General features: G+C 44.9%; 1 protein-coding gene across 5 annotated transcripts in view; it reads left to right on the top strand.

Moving 5' to 3' along the window:
* Positions 1-26,326, top strand: part of ERG (ETS transcription factor ERG) — a 651,652-nt gene that overhangs the window by 171,628 nt on the left and 453,698 nt on the right. The window lies entirely within an intron of this gene.

Here is a 26,326-nt window from a genome sequence, read left to right as displayed (position 1 = left end):
TATTGTTGGGTCATTATGTATGTGACAAAAAGATGTGTGCGTGACCTTGTGTGGGTTCTGTGGGAATACAGTTAGTATAGGCCTACTATTGTATGACCACAAGTAACTGAGGTCTGCTCCATGTACCAAAGCTTTGAGGGCGATGAGCTCTGATTGATCAACTTCAGCCATGCAATTGTAGTTTTCTGAGATCCTGATTTTCCTGTGGGCAACTGTTGACAGTTCAGATGGCATGCATGCATATGGTATGGCACATGTATGGACCACTTAGGTGTAGTTTGTTGCTGGGGCCTACTTGACATCATGGTAATGTTTGCTAATCAGAGCTGTTGTTCAAGTTTGATCACGGGCAAGTGATTACCCTATTTTTCTTTGTATTTGCACCATAAGCCCAGGGAAGTGAAAGAGACAGGGCACAGCCGAGTGGGATCCATCTGGCCATAGGACCTCGGGTGAAGACACCACGGACACAGAGGAACCCAGTGGCCCGGAGGGTGAGGGGAGTGCCACGGGGAATATTGGAACATCATCTTCATCATCATAATCTTCCACCAGTGGACACTCCCTAGTGGTGGCGGACCCATCAGGCATACCCCTGTACTATCTTTGTCTGCCATCCCACATTTTATCAACATCCTCCCTGTTGCTCCCTACCCAGTTGGCTGTGCCTGCTCACCCAAGAGGGTGAACATTTCCTTTGCCGAAGGCATCTCGGCCCCAGCCCCTTTTTACCCCTGCTGCCCTCAGTGAGGAGGCTATTGACCTTCTGAGGAGTATCTCTGTGGGTCAGACAGCCATTGCGAATGCCATCCAGGGTTTGGCAACTCAACTGCAGCAGACTAATGCATTCCTGGAAGGCATTCATGGTGCAATGTCTGGCTTACAGAGATCTTATCAAGCTCTGGCCTCCAGACTGATGGCAGCCAGTCGCCCTCCACCTTCAGTCCCCCTCCACCTACCTCTTCCTAATCCAAATCCCCCATTCCCCTACCTACCCCAAGCACACAGACTGATCCGCTCACACCCACCTCAACACACAAGAGCAGCACCAACAGACGCAAACACCACAAAACACACTGGCATGCAAGCAAACCACAGACACCAACATACCCCAACAGCATTCACTACTTTCCCAGACACCCCCACCACCCCCAGCGTACCACACACAACATCAAGCATACCCACAGGTACCACCACAACAGTCCGTGACACACCAACCACACCCAACATACCCGCAGACACCACCCCAATAGGCACACAGACTTCCACCACAACCACCATACCCGCAGACACAACCCAAACAGACACACACACATCCACCACATCCAACATACCCGCAGACGTTGAGGAGCCAACATGACGGACGACTGTTAGTGGAGCTCCGCTATGCCACCTGCTTATCCTGAATAAAGCGGCTACAATACGGGGGGTTCTGGTCCAACGGCTGCACGGCACTTGTAGCATCGGGCGCCGGCTCTCGTTTCTCCCCCAGAGCCTGCGAGTAGCCGAGATATCCCGCGGTGGTGCAGCCTAAGAAACAAAATAGCCCGCTGAGGGCCAGATCAGTTGACAGCGTACTCGTAACTGCCTGTGGCTGGACGCCGGACCGGAGAGGATGGCACCGGCAGTGGTGAGGAGTGGTGACGTCCGGAATGCGGAGGGCTGGTGGAACGTGGCGTGCACAGATTATCCGGGACGGGGTGGGCGGCGCCCGCGGGGGGGGGGGGTGAGTGCCGTGGAACATCGGAGTGTGCTGGGACTGCGATGGGTCTCCTGTTGTGGCGACTGGAGACGGTGGACTCTCTGGAGTTGCAGGGTCTCAAAGTTTGGGCTGTCTGGACAGGGGGCAGTTGCAGCTGCTGTGTGGGCGTCCATTACACGGAGCCTGTGTTGGTGCGGTGCTATCTAGGCCCATTCCTGAAACGGCATGCTGTTGACTGAGTGCGGGGATATGACACCGGACGCCGCGACGCAGCAACGAGAGGGACCCTGCTGAAAAGGTACCATTTATAGAAAATACATGAGTCGGGCCCCCCAGCCCCTGCTAATCACATGCTGCAGCACCTCCTACAGCAGCGGATATACTGAACCTGAGACACTTGACATTGTGGGATACTTTAGCTGTTCATTTTTCGGGATGTTGCACCATTATCACCCAAACTCTGATCCGACCCTTCTGTTGATGGATCCCCTTAAGAGTCAATCACTGTAGTGGACAGCCACAGGACGCACAGATTGGTCTCATTGCCTCCCAGACGACTCCGTGCTGGGAGCCATGGGTCACTAGCGAACTGAGGGGCTGCCGCCTGTGCCTCACCACCGAGGGTCCCCATTGTGATCGACGGTCCCCATGGATAATGTGGCTGGCCCCAGCACATTAGAGGACAAATTAGATGCTGTACTGCTGGCTATTGACAACACACAGACCACCTTAGAGTCCAAAATAGACACAGTTTCCTCATATCTGAGTCTACTACATGCAGATCATAGAAAGCTGGCGAACAGGGTAACACTGGTGAAAAAAGATGCTCAGGCGTTACTGCTCAGAACACACAGCCTGGAAACTTCACTGAAGGAATTAACAGACAGAGTACGAATGCTGGAGCAACGTGTGGAGGATGCGGACGGCAGATCCCGAAGAAACAATGTTGTATTGGTGGGCCTGCGAGAGGGTGCCGAAGGGCACGATCCTGTGCAGTATTTTGAGGACTGACTGTTAGCTGCACTCCCCTGGGGCGTACTTTCCTGCTTTTTCTCCATTGAGCAAGCACACATAGTGCCGACTTGGCGGCTCCTGGTGGGTGCTAACCCGCGACCGATGGTGGTGAGGTTTCTTCACTACCGCGACAGAGACATAGGCCCCCATTATAAGATTGGTGGTAAATGCCGCCTACCGCCGCAGTGACGGCCGCCAAAAGACCATTGTCACGGCTAACATCCGTCCGCCAAATTATGACCACAGCTGGATTTCCGCCACAAGAAGGGCAGAAATACGGCTGTGGCCATACTGGCAGATGGTGTTAAGGTAGCGGCACCATGCCAGTAGACCGCTGCCAGCCGTATTATGAAAAATAATACGGCCTGGCTGTGTTTTGCTGGCGGGCGCTGCTGGCAGTAGCAGCGCCCCATCCTGTTCCCTGCCGGAAGACTCCCTGAATGCAGGTAAGTCGGTTTTCCAACAGGGGAGGGGGCGTGGGATGTTGTGTGTGTGGGGGGGGTGTCTATGAATGTGTGAGTGTGTGCGTGAATGCAAATGTGTGTGTAGTGTTGTTTGCGTGGGTGTATGCATGTGTGGGAATGCGTGTATGAATGGATATGGGAATGTGTCTCTGCATGTCAGTGTGAATGTGTGTATGGATGTGTGCGAGAATGTACGGCTGTGTGTGTGAATGAATGCGTGTATGTCTGTGTGTGAGTGTGTGTGTGGTGCGTGCCTGCGAGTGTGCGTGAAAGGGGGGAGGGTATCTGAAGGGGGAGAGTGTGGATGAAGTGGGGTGTCTAGGGAGTGTGTGGGTGGGGTGGGTGAGTCTCCTACCAGTGACAGGGAAGCTATTCCCTGTCACTGGGAGGGCCTACCGCCATGGTTTTTCGAGGTGTTGTGAATGCCACGAAAACCATGGCGGTAGGCAGGGTCATGATGCCGCCGGTGGTACTATAGCGGCGGCCGGGCTGGAGATTCCTATCTCCGGCCCGGCGACTGCTACCGCCATGGCGGTCGGTATGGTAAGTTGGCGGGATGGCTCCAGCCAACCCGCCAATGTCATAATGTGGCAGTAAGTACCGCCAGCCTGTTGGTGGTACTACCGCCTCAATATCACCGACCGCCAGGGTCATAATGACCCTCATAGTGTTAAAAGAGACTCGCTCAATGGCAGAGGTGTGGATGGACAGCACCACAGTGATGTTTTTTCCCGATTACGGGATTACTGTACAGAAGCAACGCAATAGCTTCCTGGCAGTGAGGCTACCCCTTTGTGAAATGGGATTCGCTTACTCTCTCCTCTTCCCAGCTAAGTTCCATGTGGTGACTGCTGACAACACACACTTTTTTACTACCCCTGAGGAGACATGGCGCTGGATTGAGAGTTCCGATAACTGTGCCACTCATTCACTGCGACCGGACCTACCAGGAGACAGTAGCACACAAAGGCACTGCATGGGGCAATGCAGGATGAGGGCACGAGCAGAGGAGAGCCTTCCCGCAGTCCCTGATCTAGAACAGAGAATACAGAAGCAGCGCAGTGCATTGCAGCGGGCGACCACACTTTCGAGCACGAGGCGTTGCTCTAGCCAAGACATCCCGGGTTCCCACTCCTCAGATGGATAAAGTTCTGCTGTCACTTGGCCACCTGTACAAAGGTCGCATAATCCTCGGGACATCACGCCGCAGACGTCAGACACTGTTATTTGAGGTCAACTTTTATTCTATTTATGACCTTTCTCTTTGTACAATTACAACTGTTGTTAATGTAAAATACTTCTTATGTGGTCGTGCACATTGGACTACCTGCAAGGTGGCGTACGTCAGACTCCCCCTATTACTGTATTTAGTATGCCCTCAACTGGTCGTCCCTACTGTAAGGATACTTTTCTTTTGATTTAGTTGATAACACCTGGTTTGGGCGGCCACAGGTTCTAGTGTGCTTTTGGTATTCGCTATGTTATTGTTACAATATGTTGATTGTTGTTACCTGCCCATTTCCCAGTTCAGTGCTAGACAACGCACGAAGATACTTACCATACATCACTCAGCTCCCTTACACACATCATTGCCACTGTTAACTGTGTGGTAAATATGCGCAGCACCTTCGTTTGTTAGTCCTAAGCATGATGGCGCACATTAATGTAGTGACATGGAATATACGTGGCATGCACACTCCTGTGTGCAGATACGCTGTATACGCCTACTTCAAGCACCACAATGCCCATATTTCTCTGTTACAAGACTCTCATCTAACGAGCTCAGAGGTAGACACGCTTAGAAGAAAATGGCGCGGCCAGGTGGCTTCCACGAATTATTCGTCCTATGCGCGGGGACTGCTGATATGTGATCATCTGGGGGTCCCATTCAATCTGTTAGAGCAGGTTGCAGATGCTGATGGCCGATACGTGTTTGTCCGAGGTCAGCTGAGAAGTCGTCAGGTTCTCCTTGGTAACATATATGCTCCCAATGTAGATCAGGCTCTATTTCTAAGCACACTCAGTCGATTACTGGCACACTGGAGTGATATTCCCTGGCTGATTGGAGGAGATTTTAACTGCGTATTGGATACATATCTAGATAGGTCCTTCCCACCATTAGCGCGCACTGCTGCTATGGCCAATGCCTGCTGTCTTGTAACCTGGCTACATCACTGGCAACTGACAGACGTTTGGTGTCATTAAAATGCTGATGCCAGAGTATACTCCTTCTTCTCGGCCCCACATGGTTTACATGTCTGACTCAACAGGTTGCTCTGCACAGCCACCCTGATTCCAGTCGTAAAGACTGATTACTTGGGCTTTACTCATTCTGATCACAATCCCCAATACCATTAACTCAACTGTGGAGGGACTGATCAGCCTCCTGTTCCCACGTGGAATAAGCAGCCTACAACATTGGAGGACTCGGTGTTCCGCGAGTTGACTGGCCAGCAGATTACTAGTTACTTTGAACTTAACTCAGACACAGCATCATCCCGCTCGGTAGAGTGGGACGCCTTTAAGGCTACACTGCGAGGCTACTGTTTAGGGCTTGGTGTTGGTGTGCCCAGACAACTGGACCGGGAGGTGTCCGCGGTATAGCGACAGCTATTGCAACATGAGTCAGAAGCAGCACAGAACCCCAATGCCTTATCCTAATTCTAAGCCGTGCGTGAAACCCATTCAGAGCTCCTTGAATTAATGAATGCGATGCCTAAATTATGCGGCACACTCTGTAAATGCACATGCACCGGCAGATAGAGCAGACGCTCTGCTTGCCCGATTAATATGCCAGGAGACTTCCCCTAGTGGGGTACTATCTATTCAGACCCCGTCCGGCCACATGCTGTACACACAGGATTTGATTCATACAGTATTTCACACTCATTATGAATCTCTATATAGCTTTGTCTCTCCTCCTCCTCTAAAAGATATTGAGCTGTTCCTCGCAGGAGTATCTCTGCCCCGTATCACGGCCGAGCAGTGTTTGGAACTAGGCGGTCCTCTGCTGTCCGAGATACCGGAGGCCATCCAGTGCCTTCCAAATCTCTTGCAAATGGCAAAACGCCTGTCCTGGGTGGGCTACTGGCAGAATTTTATAAGGCCTAAGCAGCTCAACTAGTGCCTAAATTGCTTGCTTTATACGAGGAGTCCTTAGCACTGGCATGCTTGCCTCCGACGTTACGAGAGGCCATGTTAGTCTCCCTCCTCAAGCCACATAAGGACCATTCCGATCTGCACTCCCACCGACCGTTGGTGCTTGTAAACATGGATTATTAAATACTGGCTAAGGTGGTTGCAATGCACCTGGCCCCACTGGTGCCCTCACTAGTCAATGAGGACCAGAGTGGCTTTGTACCTGGCCTCACGATGTCCCTTAATCTACATAGATTTTTTCACATACTGCAGTAGGCCCCCTTCACTGGCCACGAGCGGGCTGCTTAGTGATTGACCTGGAAAAGGCATTTGACTCGCTGGAATGGCCTTACCTTTTTGCAATCCTACCGAAGTATGGCCTCTGCCCTCGTTTTATACAGCTGTTGAAATTATTGTATACATGCCAGTTGGCCCGTAATAGAACAGGGCACCTTATCTCATTCCCCATTCGTGTTATGAGGGGCACGCAGCAGGGATGCCCTTTGTCTCCTCTCCTTTTTGCTCTTGCAGTGGAGCCACTGCCGGCTGCACTCCGCAGGGCGGGACGCGACTGGGGGATACCCCTGGGAGATGGGAATCATACAGTTTCTCTGTACACAGATGACTTTCTAGTGTATATTAGACACCTGGCGAATTTTCCTACTGACATAATGCCCTTACTCAACGTGCATGCAAGGGTCTCTGGCTTGCGAGTTAACTGGGCCAAGTCCTGTATTTTCCCGTTATCACATACTATGTCTGATTTAAACCTCACATCTATACCCATGGACATGGTGTGGCAATCTACCACATTTAGATACCTAGGCATACAGGTATATCACACAGAGTCGGATCTGTTCGACGGGAACCAATGTGTGTTATGTCGGGCCTGCATCATCAGAAGGAACACTGGAAAAAATTGCCTTTGACGGTCATGGGCAGGGTGGCCCTTGTTAAAATGATAGTGCTACCCTGACTATTATATTATTTTGTGAATTTGCCTCTATACATTCCAGCTTCTTTCTTCCGCTCCATAGAGGGGATGTGCGTAGTTTGATTTGGAATGCTTCCTGCTGCAGAGTGTCCCTCTCTAAACTTTATTGCCCACTGAACCAGGGGGGTTTATCACTACCGAATTTAGAACACTACTATCTAACTTCGCAGCTACAGTGGGTGGCCTGTTGGATCTCTTCGAGGCAATTGGCAGACACGGCCACTGACCTTCCAGCATGGTCACAGAGTAAATGACTACACCTATTTCATCCCTGGGCTAAATCCACAGCACCGGTGCCCATATTGCTGAATCTAGCATATTGCTGTTTCCGAAGATGCTGTTACCTCACCCATGCCCTATGCACCAGCCATACCGCTATTGGGGACACCACATGGTGCATGTGGCACGTCAGCTGCAGAACTGGCAGCTTGGCATGAGGTGGAAATATATACCCTAGGGGACCTTTACACGGATGGCACTCTCAATACTCATTACACACTGATGGAGGCCACTGGACTGCATCCAGGTACCTTTATGTTATACAACTCCCTTAGGCATACCTTACATCATGAATGGTGTGACCACACAGAGGAACCCCGTGAGCACTACACACTACAGTACCTACATGACAGGAAGGGAGGCATTTAATACACTGGATAGCAGACTCTCTGCGCCTCCATACATCTGGCCCACTTGTGGCCCTCGTGGGGGGGACGGAAGGGAGACAGAGGAGAACCCTTCACAGATAGGGAGTGGGCGACCCTACTGGATACCTCCATTTATGTCCCTCGCATATGCGTTTTCGACTAATTCAGTATTATGTCACTCAGAGAGCCTTCATTACCCCTGACAAGATCAACAGATATTTTAACCGTGCAGATGCTGCTTGTCAGTGCATGGGAGCGGACTTTCTACACGTAATGTGGTCGTGCCCCACTTTGAGTCACTATTGGACTTCAATCCATACATGCTAAATGCACTGTGTAGACCGGCCCTTACTACTGACATGAGAGACATGTAATCTGGGACTGTTCCGTGGGGGTAAAAAAGTTGAAGGCAACGTCCTGTTTTTTGGACCTGGGGTTCTTAGTGGCCAAACGCCTTATAACCCGTAAATGACTGTCTTCCGAGCCCCCGACATATAAAACATGGGTCGTTCATTGTCTGTCTGGGCGAAAGCAGAGTGCACAGCTTTCCAACTCGAGGATGTATTGGGACTGCGCAAGTATCCCCTCGCGGCACAATGGGAACTAATGTTAACAGACCTCTGCACGCCGCTGACGTCTGTGCCTGATCCACTTTGATTCCCATGTTGTAAGCGAAAGAGATTTGAAACATTCGTTGCCCAATTCAGCATGTTGCATGCCTGTACGCTTGACTAGAGCAGACTTGCACTCCCTTCAGATTTCGGGATTCTGAGCCAATTATGTGCCGCATAGAATGGATGTGAAGGGACAGTTTATCAAGCCCATGTGAGTTGTATCAATTTCACTAAATCTACGATGTAACTACTTGGATTTGTTTTGCCAGCCTCTTCCCCCCATATGTTTGTTGTTGGGAATTGAAATTGATTGCAAACATGTAGGTCGCATGAACTATTATTCTGCAATATGTCATGTTAAAATACAAATGCAATAAAGAAATTTTAAAAAAATAAAAAAATCAAGCATACCCGCAGACACCACCCCAACAGACACACACATCCACCACACCATCCCCAGCACCTCCACCTCCCAGCCCCCCAAGACACACAAACACACACACTCACCCATGCAACAGACACCACCCAAACACAAGTATACCTCGCACACACGACATTCACACCGACACAGCAGACAGCCACTACCTTGACCTCCAAATCCCCACCCTCTTCTGCTGACCGTCCCTGTGTACCTAAGAAACTTTTTTTTTTACCTTGACCTTTCTCCTGTTTTCTCCACCCCTTCCCAAACCCAATAGGCCTGACCCACTTCCCAACCCCTCCCTTCTACCTCCAAGTCCTCCCTGTCACACAGGCGCCCCCACAAGCACCCATACCCCTCCCCCAAAGAAAAAGCCCACGTCTCCCAAGAAGCAGTCCACCCCTCCCAAATCCAACCCATCAACCCCAAAGATGATCCCTGAGGTGCCTGCCTGCCCACTTGATGCACCTTCCTGTGGAGGTTTCCTAGCAGTTAGGAGTCAAGTGACAGCACAGTGATGTACCTGTGCGGAACCAAATAGACTGGCTAATGGCCTTGGACTTTAAAAAGCTGGAATTTAAAGAACCCAAACAGTTGTTTTTTGGGGTATACATTTCTCCTACAATTAATTTTCTACCTTTATGTTGTTCCTGAATGACGTGTGGTGTCTGCCTACAGATTCAGGATGCTTGCTGATCCATTTGATGTTGTTTGCAATATCTGACTTTGCGGACAGTGCTGGTGTTCCCCAAGATAAGGACATATGTTGGATGCATGGTTATATGGGTGTATATGCAATGGTGGTGTCATGGCACTGTGTTCTGTTTGGTATGGGTAGTATTTTATTTTGTGTTGTCCAAAGTGAGCATATATGGAGTTAAACCTGTCTCCCTAATATGGCTTATGGATTCATCTAATGTGTGGCAGCTTGAGTTTTGCTTGTGCAGGCATGGAGTGTGTTCAATTGTGCTACCTTTGTTTGTATTTGAATGTGCATGTAGCCATTTAGCTGTGTGTACCTTGCAAGTACTTCATATCCCATTCAGTTGGAGTTGTATGTGCTTTGTTTACTTGCACTTCCACATTGTGCAAATAGGAATGTTGTTTGGGTCTAGTATTGTTTGTCCCTGAGATACATGTAGGACCAGTTCCTGTGCAAATGTTCATGGGGCATATGCAAAGTGATATGTGTCCCAGTGCAGCCTCCTTCCCAGAGTGCTCCTGTATTGTTTGCATAGTGATCTTTGTATATTTGTCTCTCTGTCTATTGTGCCTCCCATTGTCCTTCCATTGTGTTGCAAGGTGGGTGATGTGTGTGTCCATTGCAGGGCTGTTTACTGGGAGTGGTGTTTGTGTTCCATGCAACATTCATACATATGTGTGTTGAATGTGACGGCAGTCCCTGGCATGTGAGGTATGTGAGTGTGTAAGTTGTATTTGTAGATTTGATGATTGAGACAATGTTGTGTAGGCTTCACTGTCCCTGTGCCTGAGATGAGTAGACACATGTTTTTGTGTAGTGTTGCGGTGCAGTGTGAGTGACCTGTCCAAAGGGGGCATACTGTGACTGCGAATGTGGCGTTCTTTGTACATGATTCCGACGTGGGACACAATGAGACGCGTACTTGGTGCCCGTAGCGTGACCCCCATATGATGTGGCTGACGGTGCAACGATCTATTGTTGAGCGTAATGGCACAGGTTGGTGTGTGTACTTACGGACACTTGTGCCCACGGCGGCATGGATTTTGTGCTCCATCAATGATCAGCAGCAGCGGCAAGACATGTAAGGCTGTCTGCAGGTGAGTGTCTCCCTTTATTCTCACCGTTTCTGCCTGCGGTGTGTTGGTTGGACCGTTATGGTCACATAGCGATGTGCAACCTCATAATGTGTCTGGAGGCAACACAGACTCCGCCGGCCTGTTTCTGCTGCCTCATGACAGTGGCGTCTGTGTTGCCTGGTTGTGCCAGCGGGCCCGCGGCAGTCTTTGCTCCAAATGCCCGCATGACTTGTAATACAGCGGTCTGACCGCCAACCCCATGGCAGTCGGACCACCAGCACCGCCATGGCAGTCCACAGACCATCAAACTCGGAATGAGGCCCTAAGACTTTTCAAGCATCAGTTAGGTCTATGCCTCAAGCTGTATTGCAAACTGACCACGCCATTTGGTTCAGTTTGTCTAAAATCTGAAAACCTGTAGGATGTACGTGGTAAGCGCATACAGCTAAGAAAAGATGCCATTTTAGCTAATTTTTAGGCCGCTCAATTACTGAAGTTTTAGAGGTAGGGCCCTTTGACTCTGTGCCAAGTGGGGTTCAGGATTTGAGTAGCAGAAGTGAAATATGATCTCAGACAACTCTTCAACTTTTGATGAGATGTTATGGGTACTGTGAAATTTGGAGACAGCCAGTACTTCAGGAAAACACTATACTTTTTTTTGCATCCATGTAATATATAATGAAGATTTTATTACATCCCCTTACATAGTATCTGGATAAACATAATTGAACTTATAGGTAATATACACATCTCTCACATGTCATGGTTTATGTTACTGTGGACATTAAGAAAGAAGGAGAAATTAAAGTAGCTTGTGACTTAATAGCAGTAGTTTGAAAGATAAGAGTGACCTAGAGAACATCATTAGAGACCAAGGGCTTGTTACATAAAAACATTTACAGGTCACAAACCCTTTGATTTGCTAAATCAGAGGGTTTGATATGATACAAGGCTTTTTTAAGATACCATAGAAAACATTGACATTTAGATTTTGGTGGAAAGGATATCCTCCACCATTGCGACAGAGCAACCCCTCAGCATAGATCTAAATCAGGCCCCAAGTTCTGATTCGTCAAATGTTTATGGTTTATGGTAAGAGAATCAAAAGATTCCATTGTCCAATCAAAGTCCATCATGTGACGGGCATCTGCAACTTTAGGAAAGATTCCCATTGCCAACATGGTAATGGCACCCATCTTCCTTTCCTGTACAATTTTGAAACAATTGTATACATCCATGTCCATAGTTTCTCCATGTTCTGGATTCAATTTCTGAGGCTCTGTATGTGTAAAAACAATAGCACATCCATTTCTAAGCTAGCATTTAATGGGAACAAAGTCTGAAAGAAACGAAATGTTAACAAAAGAAGAACAGCTTTCTCACGTTGCTGCAAAGTCAGCTACCTAGCAAATCACTATAGCTAAGCTAAGCAAAATAGAGTTAAATGGAACACTTATTCAAATCAAATAAAACACATAAACATAAAACTTATGATCTCATTAGTAAATCTCATTTATGATTCATATTACAATCAATTGGCAATGAAAAATAACTTGCAAATCATAATGGTAAATATAACCATGACTGCACTAATCAATCATTAGCAAATAGCATTATTCCTTAATATCAAGAAATTCATTATCGTTTTAGTAATATCTATTAATTAACATCATAAGGTATCATATGGAATCAAAACGAATGATTATACTAAGATTAAAAATGCTCTACTGCATCATGTAAAATGTCTTATCTACAATGAATGCACATCAATACAGGCTTTTCAGTGCACCACTTTACAGTTTAACTGTTAGACATTAATGGATTATAAATTAAAATGGGGTCACGTTTAGATGATTATTGAGACATCACAGTAGCAGCCTCATCTCTGCTGCATCAGTGAGATAGTGCTAAGATTAGGGGGGTTCAATCTCTTTATCAGTTATTACCTCATCTATCCTCCATCATATTCCCAGGCATCACCTGAGCTCTGCCACTTAATGTGTGCCGTCTACACTTCATCCTCCCAGTACTTTGTTCTGCTTAGTTGTTCTGCGGCACTGACTACTTGAATATGGAGCCAACTTCCTTTTTCAGTAAACTCTTCACCCCCATTATTCAAAGCCCCATCCCTAGAACATTTGTTAACTACCTGTTGTCAGGCTGCCGCCAGTTGTCTTTTTGCAATCTATTTTGTACTGTTCATTTTACTTTCTAGCGCTTCGGATAAAAGCACTACAATACATTAAATAAATAAATATTGGACTGCTAAGGGTATGATTTGCCTTTGGGAAGACCAAGGGCTTATGTTGTTGATAAATAGCATTTGATGTGCCTGCTTTGTCTTGAAAACCGTCTGAGGGTGTTTAAGGATGATGTTTCCTTTAATTTTGTGGTTTTACTGCACGATAGTTTTAAATAAGGGAGCAGACTGAGTGCTCCCTTTTCATCTACCCAATAAATATGGTTTTCCCTAAGCTTTTCCAAGTGAGTTCCATTTTATAATGTGACTTTTCGATTCTGGTGCAGGTTTGAACTTTAATATGTAGCGGCCACTACAAAACCTAAAAACCCAGCAGCATTACTATTCCACATTCAGTACACATTAACTAGAAAATATTCAAATTATTCCAATTAGTATTTGTCATGGACAAAAAAGTATTTCCCTCTTGCCTAAAAGTTTTTTCACTCAAAAATGACTGTAGAATTTTGTACTTTTAAAGAACAAGTGAAATTTATTAACCACCTGCCCACTAATGTCCAGGCCGCTGGTGACGGCGGTGTAGAGTGCAACATTTCATGATTTAAGAAATGCCGCATTCTCAGTTCCAGGAATTTATGTCACAACTAGAACCTGATTATTGCTGTCTGCAAGATATGTACTGGCATGCATGCCATCTTAATCTAGTTTGTACACTTCATGAATACTCACAAGAATTCTGTTGTTTTGGTATTCAATTCAAAATGTGCATATTTTTCCGCTTAAATCAAGAAAAAGTCAACCTCGCAAATGCGTTAATGGCATCAGTTCACCAGAATTTTATCCCCAGTATGGGTAGATTCACAAAGGCATTTTGGAGTACCTAAGGGAGTACTCATGTAGTACATTTGTAGGTGCTCATGTGCTTTTGCTAATTGACCCCAAGACATCTAAAATGAGAATAAAATTGGACTATTCGGGGAATATTCACATACTGTTAGTAGAAATAGAAAGGACTGAGCTCTCGATGCTCTTTTAATAATGGAGTTGGACGTTTCTTGGTCGATTCACAAAGGGATGTAAGAGTGTGTAGAGGGGAACTCCTGTAGCACTCTTAATTTTGCCTAAATTCCTTTGTGAATTATCCCCTATGGAGCAAGGAAGTTCAGCAATCAGCACCTGATGCAGAGGTTTACACATACAAATATATTACAGGTCATCATCCCTGCAGGAATTACATAGCCTTTCAGCATTTGTGATTGGTCAAATGAGTACTACAGAGGCGGTAAGAAGTAAGGTACAATCATGTGTTTTTATACCTACACCTATGCATAATGAAGTACGGCATTTGGTACTCATGTGCACTCCCTTCTTACCTTTCCATAAAGTACTTAAAACATAAAGGGGGTCATTGCGACCCTGGCGGCCGGCGGTAAGTTGGCGGTAACACCGCCAACAGGCTGGCGGTGTTCCGCCAGCAATTATGACCGTGGCGGAATTGCCACGGCCATACCGCCGGCCCCTCCAATATCCCGCCAGGATTCCGCCTGGCGGTCATAATCCCCAGGGCAGCGGTGCAAGCACTGCTGCCCTGGGGATTATGAGTCCCCGACCGCCAGCCTGTCCGTGGCGGTAAACACCGCCATTGAAAGGCTGGCGGAAAGGGGACTTGGGGTGCCCCTGGGGGCCCCTGCACTGCCCATGCACTTGGCATGGGCAGTGCAGGGGCCCCCAGGCATAGCCCCGTCGCGCATTTCACTGCCCGAATTTCGGGCAGTGAAATGCGCGACAGGTGCTACTGCACCCGCTGCACATCAGCATTGCCGCTGGCTCTATTACGAGCCGGCAGCAATGTTGATGTGACATTTCCACTGGGCCAGCGGACGGTAACACTGTTACCGTCCGCTGGCCCAGCGGAAATGTCATAACAGGGAGCCAGGAATACCGCCGGCAATGGCAGTATTCTGTCTCCCGCAGCTTCGGCGGTCTTTTTGCAAGACCGCCAAGGTCGTAATGACCCCCAATGTGTTTACGAATATGTGTAAAGTTCATGTACATTGATCACTCGTACTGTGTTTATTCTGTATGGTTTTTCTTTGAGCTTGATTGAGGCATGTGGCTACTGTTTACCCTGCAAACTGGGCACATATATACTATACTATGCAACTTATTACCATTGTGGAGATAGAGGAGGGGCATTGAATGACTCATGAGAGGGGACTCCTCCAATGTGTCATGATGCCCCACCTCTCAGCAATGGTAAGAAATGTAATATTATACTGTCTGCATCTGAATATATGGTTTATTCCATTTTTAAATCATTTGTACGTGTTTTATCAAAAGATATTTAACCAAAACCAGGTAGCAAGAGGCTAAGGGGCAGATTTAAGAAAAGTGGTGCTGCACTCAGTGCAGCACCATTTTCCTTGCGCTCATTAGCGCCCCTCTACCATCACCATGTGTGCGTCATATTTAAAATACGGCACACCATGGCACAGAGTAGGGGGCAATAGCATCACATTTTTTGACGCTGTTGATGTACTGCCCAGGGCTAATGCCAACATTTTGGCACTAACCCTGAACATTATATAGGGGCTCCTTGAAACCAATGGTGTGCCCCTTTTTAACGCCTGCTCTGAGCATGTGTTAAAAATGTTGCAATAAATGGAGCAACAAAATCTTTTAGATTTCTTCGCACCATTTTTTTGGCCCCCCTAAGGGAGGAACGCCCCCTTCCATACATTATGCCTGGCACAGGCATAATGTGGTGCAGGGGGTAACAAAGTGGTGCAATGCATGCATTGCGGCACTTTGTAAATATGGTGCAGCAATTTTTGAAGCCTAACGCCACATTAGCGTAAAAAGTTAGGCTAATGTGGCGCTACAGCTTCTTAAATCTGGGCCTAAATTTGTGCAGTATGCTAAAATCACATTGACTATTAGGAGAGTGTTTTTCCTGTGTAAAGTAATTGTTACAGGCAATTTGTTATGCAGTATAAATATTTTATGCATAACAAATATTTTATGCGGTAAAATGTTCTGGCATTTGAGCATATTTAGTGTTTATATTTGCAGAAGGAGGCTTTATGTTAATGCTATGTTTGGGCTGGCTGAATGTTAATGTAGCTCTATCAGGAGAGCTGCATGTCATATTCAAGTCAGTAGGCATGTTTTATTGCTTACACAACTTACTGTCACAGACAGTAGGTCTCTGTTACATATGGCGAACACCTTGATGGTGCCTGTTGGTCTATATTTGTGACTGTGAAAAGCAACATACAAAGGCAATAGGCCTGTAATGCAACATTGTTGGTTTAGGCTGTCAAAGCCTGCAAACTCGTGAACTATCACAAGGAATCTTGCAGATTACAAGAACGGACAACATTAATGGGGTTAACTGTCATCTTTTTAGGGCTAGCAGATTTGCACTTTGGTTATTCTTATGAGGCCACCTAGGGAGTCACAGCTGTTGTTCCTACATACATTTTGTATGCATTTGTATTTTTTTAAGTAGTATTTAATTATGCGTGCAAAATAAAAAGCGTTATCTTTGGCATTACTTTATTGGGTGTTATAATCATGCACTCCTGTGCTTCTAGCACACAGCTGCTCCCTGGGGCAGCCTTGGATAGTTCTGTCTTGCTATCCGGACAGCCAATGCTAAAATGAGTAGTAGGCCCCAGTGTGAGGATTGGTGATATGAAGGCTCCCTGACACCAGTGGTAAAAGGCTCCCATTGATACAGTTGGGACTCAGTAACATATAATTGCTTCAACACTTAGAATGAATTCATCACACAAGATTACCTGTTTGGAGTAGTGGGAGTATTTTACGTGGAAGAGCTAGTTGGAGATTGATATATTTAACCACTGCTTTGAACTGTGGAGCATTGGTACAGAGTCAAAGGGCATCACCAGGGTTCTTGCTTCGTGTTGGAAGTTGGGGTCCCAGAACATTTGGAGCAGCAGAACGGCAGCGAGGTAAGTAGACTTTCTCACATTAAAATAATCTCGGTTTAGTTGCACCCACGCAGAGTACATTCTCCTTTATCCAGTCCATGATGGGATCCAAGCAAGAAGTGGTCAACAGTGTTAGTTCGTTTTTTGTCTAGAAGGAAATCCTTTTGAGTACCACCTGCATACATTTAGAAGTTTACTTTATACTGTTCATGCTGAATTAGCTTGTGCTTCCTGTGCTTGTAGTTGAAGCACTGTGACTCCAAATTCGTTTTTAGGTTGATACTGACACTGAATTAGGCGACTTATTGAAGGCGATTGCAACTCCTGACAATGAGGGGCCATAGAGAGCTTGGCCTCACTTATTTACTCTGGTGTTGCAGGACTAGGCACCACATGCCGAAACCTCACATGTCTGTGCTGAAAGGAGACTGACTGAAAGTGACCAACTGATGGGTTCTCTAAGTGAATTCCTTTAAATCATTTTAACATTTTTGGATTGGCAGAAACACAAACATTCCACTCAAGAACTTGTAAAGAAACTAAATATCTTTCCAAGGCAAAATGGCCCATACTTAACTTTGTAGACACTGCTTACAATCTTTATATCAAAGGCATTTTAGGTATGAATGCACATCAGTTTCTGAGTAATCCTGTGATTTCTGTCATAGAGATGTGTGAATTTCACAGTATAGAGGTTGTAAGGACCAGCCCATCTGTATTCTTTGTGACATATTTGCCAAATTACAACTTTGTTTTTTTTTATTTTTAAAGGCAATAACCCTTCCAGTAAGATGTAGAGTCAGCCACTTCTTTAAAAATGTTTAGGGACGTTTGAACAACGAATGACACATATAGAGTACTCTAATGTTCACGTTATTCATTAAATTAATTCATATGCATTGATTTGTGTTACCTGAATAAGCTACATCTTACTTAGAAATGTCTGTGAATAGCATAATCACAGCTTGCTGAAAACCCAGAGCATTGAATCTATATACCGCAAAGGGGATTCATCTGGATTCTGTTACTAGTTTTCCTTAAAAGGGAACAGTTCCACGTTTAAAAAGTAACCCTTATGAGTGTGTGGAAATCATTACTTTTCACATTTACAACTGTGAATTGTAAAATGATATGTTTCCCTTACTTACATAAGTCAGCTTCCAAAATGGGGTCAGAGTGTCTGTCTTAGAGCCCGTTTAAACAAAAGGTTCTTGGAAGTACCTTTACATTTTACACCTCAAAGTAACAGTGCTTATAAATGCATTTAATTATATTTGCAAAACAATAGTGGTAGAATGCAATTCAGTAATCAGCTTCTCAAGACTTACATACAGAGTGCAGTACTTGGTCCTACAATGCTGTCTAGGGACATTTCTTGCCAAAATGGCATGTGCAGTGGAGAGCTGGCTGCAGGGCTTGCGTCCAACTTCAGTGCGAACAACCCGGCCGCTGTGCACAGTGTTTAGCCATGGAATGAGGGTTATGGCCTACTCCGTGAGGGTGACTAACCACCCACTGTGCAGGGGCTTTGACTGTGTATAGCAGAGGATTAGCCGTAGGGCCTGGTCTGTGGCCTGTGCTCAATTCCCATGGGCAGCCAACCCACTGCTGCGCACAGCCTTTGGATGTTTGCAATGCACCCAATCCCACAAGGATGGACAAACCCCCTTTGGCCATGTGCAGGGCAGGTTGGCCTTCAGGCAACTTCTCATGAGGTCCCTAACACAATTGTAGATGGCTTTGAGCAGTGCACAGCATGAGGGGGGACTTGACACCAGGACCTTGCCTCTGGCACCCATGCTCAACCCTGGAGTGGATGGCCAACTCCTTGCTGGTCTCAGCCTTCAGCCAATGGCTGTTGACCTGGTCTCCAGCCAGCCTCTGTGGACAGCTCGCTGTGAGCTGCCAACCCCCCACTGCCCATGACCTTCTGTGAAAACCTATACAGTGGGAAGTTGTCTGCAGGAACTGACCTCTGCCCAAAACCGACAGCCAACCCCCTAAAGGCAACCAACTCCCTGTTTTGCGTGACTTTTGGCCATTTGTGATGGGGGGGTCAACCATACCTTCAGCTGGGCCCTGCACCCAAGACCCTCGGGTGGCCAATTCCCTGTGGCCAGCCAAACCTCAAATAGTTTAGTTATTTTTTCTTCTATTGTGAGTACCAAGGTACTCACATGGTACCGCTATGCAAGCTTCAGCACTACAGTATCACTGTACTATAAAAGCTTCACCGGATGAAGCTTGCACAGTATAATGGTACTGTAAGGCTGAATCTTGTGTGGTGCCTCCCGCTGGGGTACCCCAGTACATCATAGGAGTACTGCAGTATTGTCAGTCCAAACAACATTTTTTTTAAATTCTGGCCCGTGAATGGGTCCTTCTAGGTCCCTCCCACAAGTGCCTAGAAAGGGTCAGGGTATCCCTCCCAAGCCTGTTATGCTTTGTTCCAGGACAAAGAAAACACACCCCAGAGCCCTGTTATGGGTGCTGCAACAATTTTTTACAAGTTGCAGCTGGGCAATCAGATCGTGAGGTACTGCTGTGTTAGACCTGACAGCCTTAGGGTGGTCTTCCTCCCAAGTTCTTGCCTGCTTTCCTCCATTTTCTGACTTCGTTTTTTGCTGGATTTCAGACTCTGTGCACTTCACCACTGCTTACCAGTGCTAAAGTGCTTGCACTTCCTCCTCTAAATCATGGTAATATTGGTCCAATTTGTTTATTTAATTTACTTAGGGCCTGTAAATTAAATGCTATTAGTGGGCCTGCAACACTCATTGTGCCACCCACCTTAGTAGTCCTCTAACCATGGCTCAAGCCTGCCTTTGTAGAGCCTGTATGCGCAATTTTACTTCCACCTCGACTTTGCATTTATAACTATTTACGAAGCCTTAAGCTCCCCTTTTTGTTATACATAAGTCACCCCTAAAATAGGCCCGAGGTAGCCCATGGGGCAGATTACTCTGTAAATAAAAGGTAGGCCATGTGATTTAAATTATGCGTGTCCTGTTAGTGAAAAAAACCCAAATGCATTTTTCACTACAGTGAAGCCTACACCTCTAATATATTTAACATTGGAAATTCCTTAATATACTTTTGAGCTGTAATCCCTGATTGAGAAGGAGTAGCTATATCAAGTTTCATATCATTGGAATGGCAATGATAAATCCTTTTTACTGGAAAAGATTACTATTTTAGAAATGCCACTTTTAGAAAGTGGACATTTCTCTGCTCTTACAGCTCAGTCTGCCTGGAGCTTGTCTCCAGTACATGTATTGGGCAGGTGACAGCTACACATAGTGCATTTCCTCTAGACAGCCACAAACACAGGAAGGTTAAGTGTGTCTGTGCATTCATCCACATTCTGATGGCTCTTCCTGGAGAGATGGAAGGGAGGGCTGCCACTTACACCTGAATAGGCAGTGCCTGACCCCACACAAAGGGCTGATTACCCCTACTGATAGTCTGGAGCCAGGGCTGGGAAGAAAGACCTCTGTGCTTTTCAAAGACCCTTCTTTCAAGTCTCCACCACCCCACTTCAGTGACACAACTGGTATAAGTACTGGGTCTCTGACCCCACCAAATCAGTACACTTCTGGACCTGTGAAGACTCTCTGCCAGGGAGAAGGACTGTACTGCATAAAGGACTGAACTCTACTGGACTGCTGCTTTGCTGAACTCTACCATGCTGTGCTCTTGCTCTGCTGAGCTGCCCTGCTGTTCCCCTATCTGGGTGAGAAATACTGGACCTGCATCACTTGAAACCAGAGTGACTCCAAGGGCATGCTTGCTTGCCTCCTGTTCTCTGAAGCCTCAGGGACACAAAATTCCTCCAACAATCCTGCTACAACCTGTGGACTCTGCCACCTTTAAGTCTTGCCCTGACAAGTGATGCCAACCCAATCCTGAGCCCTCCAAAGTGGGTTTGCCTGGCTGCGCCTGCAAAGAACTGTCAACGCTTTACTACTGCATTGCTGCAAGGATCTAGGACACCTCACCACCATCAAAACAGAGGACCGCTACTGTGAGAATCAGAGCACTGAATTGGTGAGTGCGCAATACATCATCCTCTCTGCATGGCCTGGAATTGATACATCGCCTTCAGACTCTGGATCAGTGCTGATGCATGCTTCACTGCTTTCTTCAGTGCAGACCAAGAACCGATCAACATTGTTGCACCAATCAGAGCCAACGCATCTCAACGATCAAGGAACTCTTGCTCAGCGGGCCCTGCTTTGGTCTTGTAGCTTGTGCTCCATCGCTGTCGGCCTGGATTTTTTACTTTGTGCCCAGTCTAGCGTTACCCAATAGCCCCGGTTGGCCTTTTGTGCTTCTATGCACTACAGTTTCATTTATTCTTTAAAAATTCATATCTCGAATTCTGCTTATTGGATTTTTGTTATTTTTATCTTGTTTTGTTCCTAAAAATATACTCTATTGTTCTAACTTGGTGTAGACTATTTTTGTGGTGTTTTTATTGGGTTACTATTTTAAGTGTTGCACAAGTACTTTACACATTGCCTCCTATGTTAAGAATGCATGCGCTGTGCCAAGCTACCAGAGGGTGAATACAGGTTAATCTGTGGTGAGTAACTGTCTTACCCTGAGTAGGATTGTAGTCCCTACTTGGACAACGTGCATACCACAGCCAACTACAGACTCAGGGCCTGATTTACAAGGGATTGGCATAGGTATCCTGTGAAGCTTTAAATATTGTCTAAGAGTTGCTCCATCCCACCATTTAGAAATCTCTTGTTTTTTAAGCTTCTCCAATCTCATAAACTTTTCTCTCAATCCTTTCTTGGGTTTGTGAATTGCACACAATATTATAGTACTAGACTCGCTATCTCCCTCCAAACTGTTAAATACTGCTTCAGCCATTTTGTTACGATCCATAGTGCCAAGTTATTAGTGCGGTGACCACCTATGACAGTAATATAGAAAACCGACAGGGTGAGTTGCTAGGAATGGCGCTCACAATTCTTCCACCCCAATATCTTTAGTTATAATAGTGTCTGCACAGATCTGTTCCAACTGGACATTTTCTTAACGATTGATGGACGTATACTACATCTAGACACCCAATATATTTGTAATAAATAGACTTTTTTTTTAGCAGATACCAAAAATACACACTTTTTATTGCAACACAATGGTGTTACGAAGATTTAGTTCTTGTTGTTTTGTTATTTGCTTATTTGATAGATTACAATGGATTGGCGTAGGGTAGTATCACAAGTCATTTTGCTGTGCTGCCCTTTGCCAATTCAAAAGGGCAGGAAAGCACCGTATTTACAAGAAACAGTGAATTCCTGTCCTTTTAGCCATCGTCGGCACAGAAACTGCAGCTGAGCACCAACTCAGGCACCTTTGCACCATGGTGTAAGGGCGTCTGTGTTGTTGGCATGATTCTTTTTGTGTATGAAGGGGCAAATTCCTACAAAAAAACAACCACAAGAGGCCTTTTCCTCGTTTTATGTGTGCTGCAGAATGCAAAAAATGTTTCTTCTCGTTATGACTCTCCTGGGGAGGAATACGTTTTTGGCACTGCCTCAGATTTATGCTATGTTGTAAATCTGGGCAGTGTCGAAAACCATGTGTGTTCAGTGGGAACACCCACAGCAATGCCTTTGGCATGCCTCCCCTGTGCAGTGTGAGGTAACGCAGCGAGTTGCGCTGCATTGCCTCACACCATATCTAGAAGGCCATAAAAGGTCACACAGGGTGGCTTTGCGTGGCTTTGTAGATATGGATCTGCACTGTGCGCTACAGGAGCATCACAAAAAGTGACGCTTCTGTGGCGCACAGAAGCTTGTAGATAAGCCCCTCAATTTCTAACATGCCAGACAGCAGAAAAAGCTCCCTCAACCAATCTATGGCCCTACCTTTTGAGTTTTGTGTGCTGCCAAACCAGCCTTCCAGATATACTTATTTTATAAGCCCTTCATGACCACACAAGCACCTCTTCTATGTCTATACCTTTGCAGTGGTCACATGCTTGTATGTTTGTAGGGACTGAATGGTAATGGCTCCTTACTGTGATCACAGCCAGTGTTTGGCCGAAACACGTAGGTATGGTCTTTTCACAATAAATATCATGGTTGGCAATATAGCTTGGTTAGTGCGCCTTTCATCCATAGATGGAGTCAACTTTGTGGCTATATACATATGTATATATCCACAACAGGCACTAGCAGACAGTCCTTTTTAAGTTAGTTCAGTATGGGTATAAGCCAATGTAGGAAGCTTACAACTAGTTTTAGTTTGTACCCATGTGCCTTCATGTAACTTGTTTATGAAAAATTTAAGCGTTCCATCTAGCTCTAATGTCAGCAGTTCTGAGCAGAGCTTATTTCTGTTAAGCTATTTAAAGCTATTGACAAAGCTGTGTAGCAACAGCAGACCTTCTCCTTGTTATGTGTAATGTTGCTGTCAGTTATAATACTGAGTGCTAGCAAGCAGTGTCTTGTGCTTTGTTTGGCCCAGGTAAATTTCTTTGATGATATCCATTCTTCTAAGTGATGTAATAAGTGCCCTGCAAAAACCTTCCCTTCGAGGTTTAGTAAAGCTATCAGTCTATAGTTTTTCCAGCTATGTGTTGCGTTCATCAGAGATTATGAGCTTCCCAACCACGAACAGGAAATATGTCTTTTTTTAACACTATCTTAAATTAACTTTGCACGGCATGATTATTCTTTTGAGGGGTGGCTAGTAGACCATTTGGGCCAAAGGCCCAAAAAGCTTGATAAATTATCAATTTTTATATTACTTTCACGGATGGATTTGATAAGATATCTATGTCTGTTATCTTTTCATGAAAGGGAGGGTACCACTTAAGTTTCTCAATAAAAACACACTAAGAGGCTTCACTGATCTTTTGGAAGAACTGGAGGCAGATATAAGACCTAACATCCTCACATTGAAAGACTTCCAGAAATTATCAGCAGTTTCTCTCTTGATGAAAGCTGTTCTATCTCTCTGATAATCTTTACTGTTTTTTTATGTCTGATAACTGTAAATGTATTCAGCTCTGAGGTTGTGTCATTGTTCAAATGGTGTATAGTTGTTAATAGCGCTCCTTTTTTGCTGCTGACATATACCATTAAACCATAGCTGATTCTCCTGTTTTATAACCACTTCTACTCAGAAGGCTGCTTTGGTCCCATGACTACCGCACAGACTGTCTTACAGCCATTATCCGAGCATTCGATGATTCCATCAGCAACAAACAGAGAAAGTAATGAGTCATTCATTTGCACTGGGAGTTTAATTTCATTAAGTTATAGGAGGACAATTATGTACAATTGTTTTTTTCCATCACCTAATAAGACTACCTATTTCCTGTAGCATGCTTGAGTGGTATTTCTATAGGTGTTTCAAAAATGCAGGAAATGGTCATTTTGAAAGCCATCTATCATATTATTAAACTATTAAGTAAGATCGGAGAACCAGCCATTAGTCCAGATGTAATTGATTATCCAATTTCATCCCATACTTGAGACGCCAGTAGGACAGTTTTAAACAAACCATTTAAGTTTCTGAATTAGGAAGATTTTCATTATTTGGATATCCTTTTGTTCTCTTGTTTCTTAAGTTACACATAATAGATGCGTTCCCCAAAGATTGTTACATACCTGAAATAGTTTTTCTTTGATTCAGTCTTTCATGATATTGCAGTTAATTTTTTATATTTTTTATGAATGACTGAAAGTACCAATGAGGTTGAATTTATAATTGCCTGATTAACTGGAGAAACGTAGGTACTCATTTAAAGTGTCCACATGACTCTTATTTCAGTTTGAAAAATAAACTTCTAAATCTGCAGATGCTAGTTTATCTGAGCAGCCACTATATATATTTGATTAATTTAAATAAATCCACTTTTGATTTACTTCTATATTCCTTTGTGCCATAACCTCAAATAATTTAGGCCATGAAAGCCAGTTTTATTCAGATGCCTAGTTCTCCATACACTTGAAAGATCTGATATATCTAAAAACAATTAGGCCTCTTCTAAACAGCTACTAATACCTGCTACATTCAATATGCCATAGTCTTGGGCCAGGTGGTTTCATGCCAATTGCCTTCTTTCATGTAAGACGTTTAACAAAACTACTAATCCACCCTAGTTTTCCATTACAAGGTTCTTTGCTGGAACACTCCTCTCAAAAATACAAACCTGGTAGGCATTGTGTTTAAATGTTACCTAAAAATTCTTCTGATCATGGGTGACTGTGGAATATTACTGATGAAAGTGTGCACCATTTCACTGTTTTTTATCCTTTATCAATGCAGTCCGCTAAAATTGAGGATTGAAGTATACTGTTGTAAGAAGATACATTTTTATCCCTTTTAGAAAAGGATGGAGCTTTTTGATACACTCTCCAAGATATAATTTCGCAGGCCACACCTGACAGCAAAAAATTCAACATGTAATATGTTTCGTGTACTGAGATAAATTAGCTTTGGTGTAGATAATTCCTTTGTTAAGATAGTTTTAGGGGTCATTCCATATATACAGGTTTGTGAACAATATTTTTTTAAGTTTCTAATTCCACTTTTACTTTCATCTGCCCCAGTAATACAACTTATCTGCACCTCAGAAATGTCTGTATTTGGGTAAAAATTACAGAAGCTCACATGTTTTAATCTGCTAGGTCCCATTTTACAACCTTTTATTTTCACATTTAAAGCTGCAGATCAACAGTATCCTCCTCACTGAATTCTCAACTTGTTTTAGCGTCCATGGTCCTTAGGTTTTTTTCTCTCAACATTTTGGCCATATTTACTGGTCTTCCTATTGCCAACTTTTTCCCATACCTTTTTATTTTTATTTTGAGAGCTTTAGGTGTTCAACTTAATTTTGCTCTATGCAAAATAGGGATTCTGTCTGTCTAATGTCCCCTGTCCCGCTGAGCTTGTATTCACCATGTCATTCAATTTTACTGTTGCTTGAGTTTGTGTAAGCTTCTCTTTGACACTTTGACAGTTTCTCTTTGACAGTTCTCATTGTGAATGCCCTGTCAAGTTTCTTTCTTTTTTTTTAAAACACTCCTTCAGGCACTGTAATAAAATGAGCCATCACTCTAAAATCGCAAAATAAATCTTCACTACTTTGATAGCATTCTACAGAGTAACAAAATACAGTGCTTGTTTAATATTTGTGTGCAGCTTTTATTGAGGCATCAGCGCAAATGCTGCATTAGGTAAGTACTACAAACAACTACATCCATGGTCATCATACTCACAATGGCCCACCCGAAGCAGCAAAGAAACACTGCTATAATAAAATCATTCTTTGGCAATCATCTTTGCTCAACCTACCAATTGGACACATAATTACAGTTGTGTGCATGATTTAAAATATCACACATTTTAAACTTGTCTGTGAGCCTTT

The sequence above is a fragment of the Pleurodeles waltl genome, chromosome 8, assembly GCF_031143425.1.
Source record: "Pleurodeles waltl isolate 20211129_DDA chromosome 8, aPleWal1.hap1.20221129, whole genome shotgun sequence".
NCBI classification, from domain to species: domain Eukaryota; kingdom Metazoa; phylum Chordata; class Amphibia; order Caudata; family Salamandridae; genus Pleurodeles; species Pleurodeles waltl.
The sequence above is the reverse complement of the archived record's forward strand: the minus strand, read 5'-3'. Positions and strand labels throughout refer to the sequence as shown.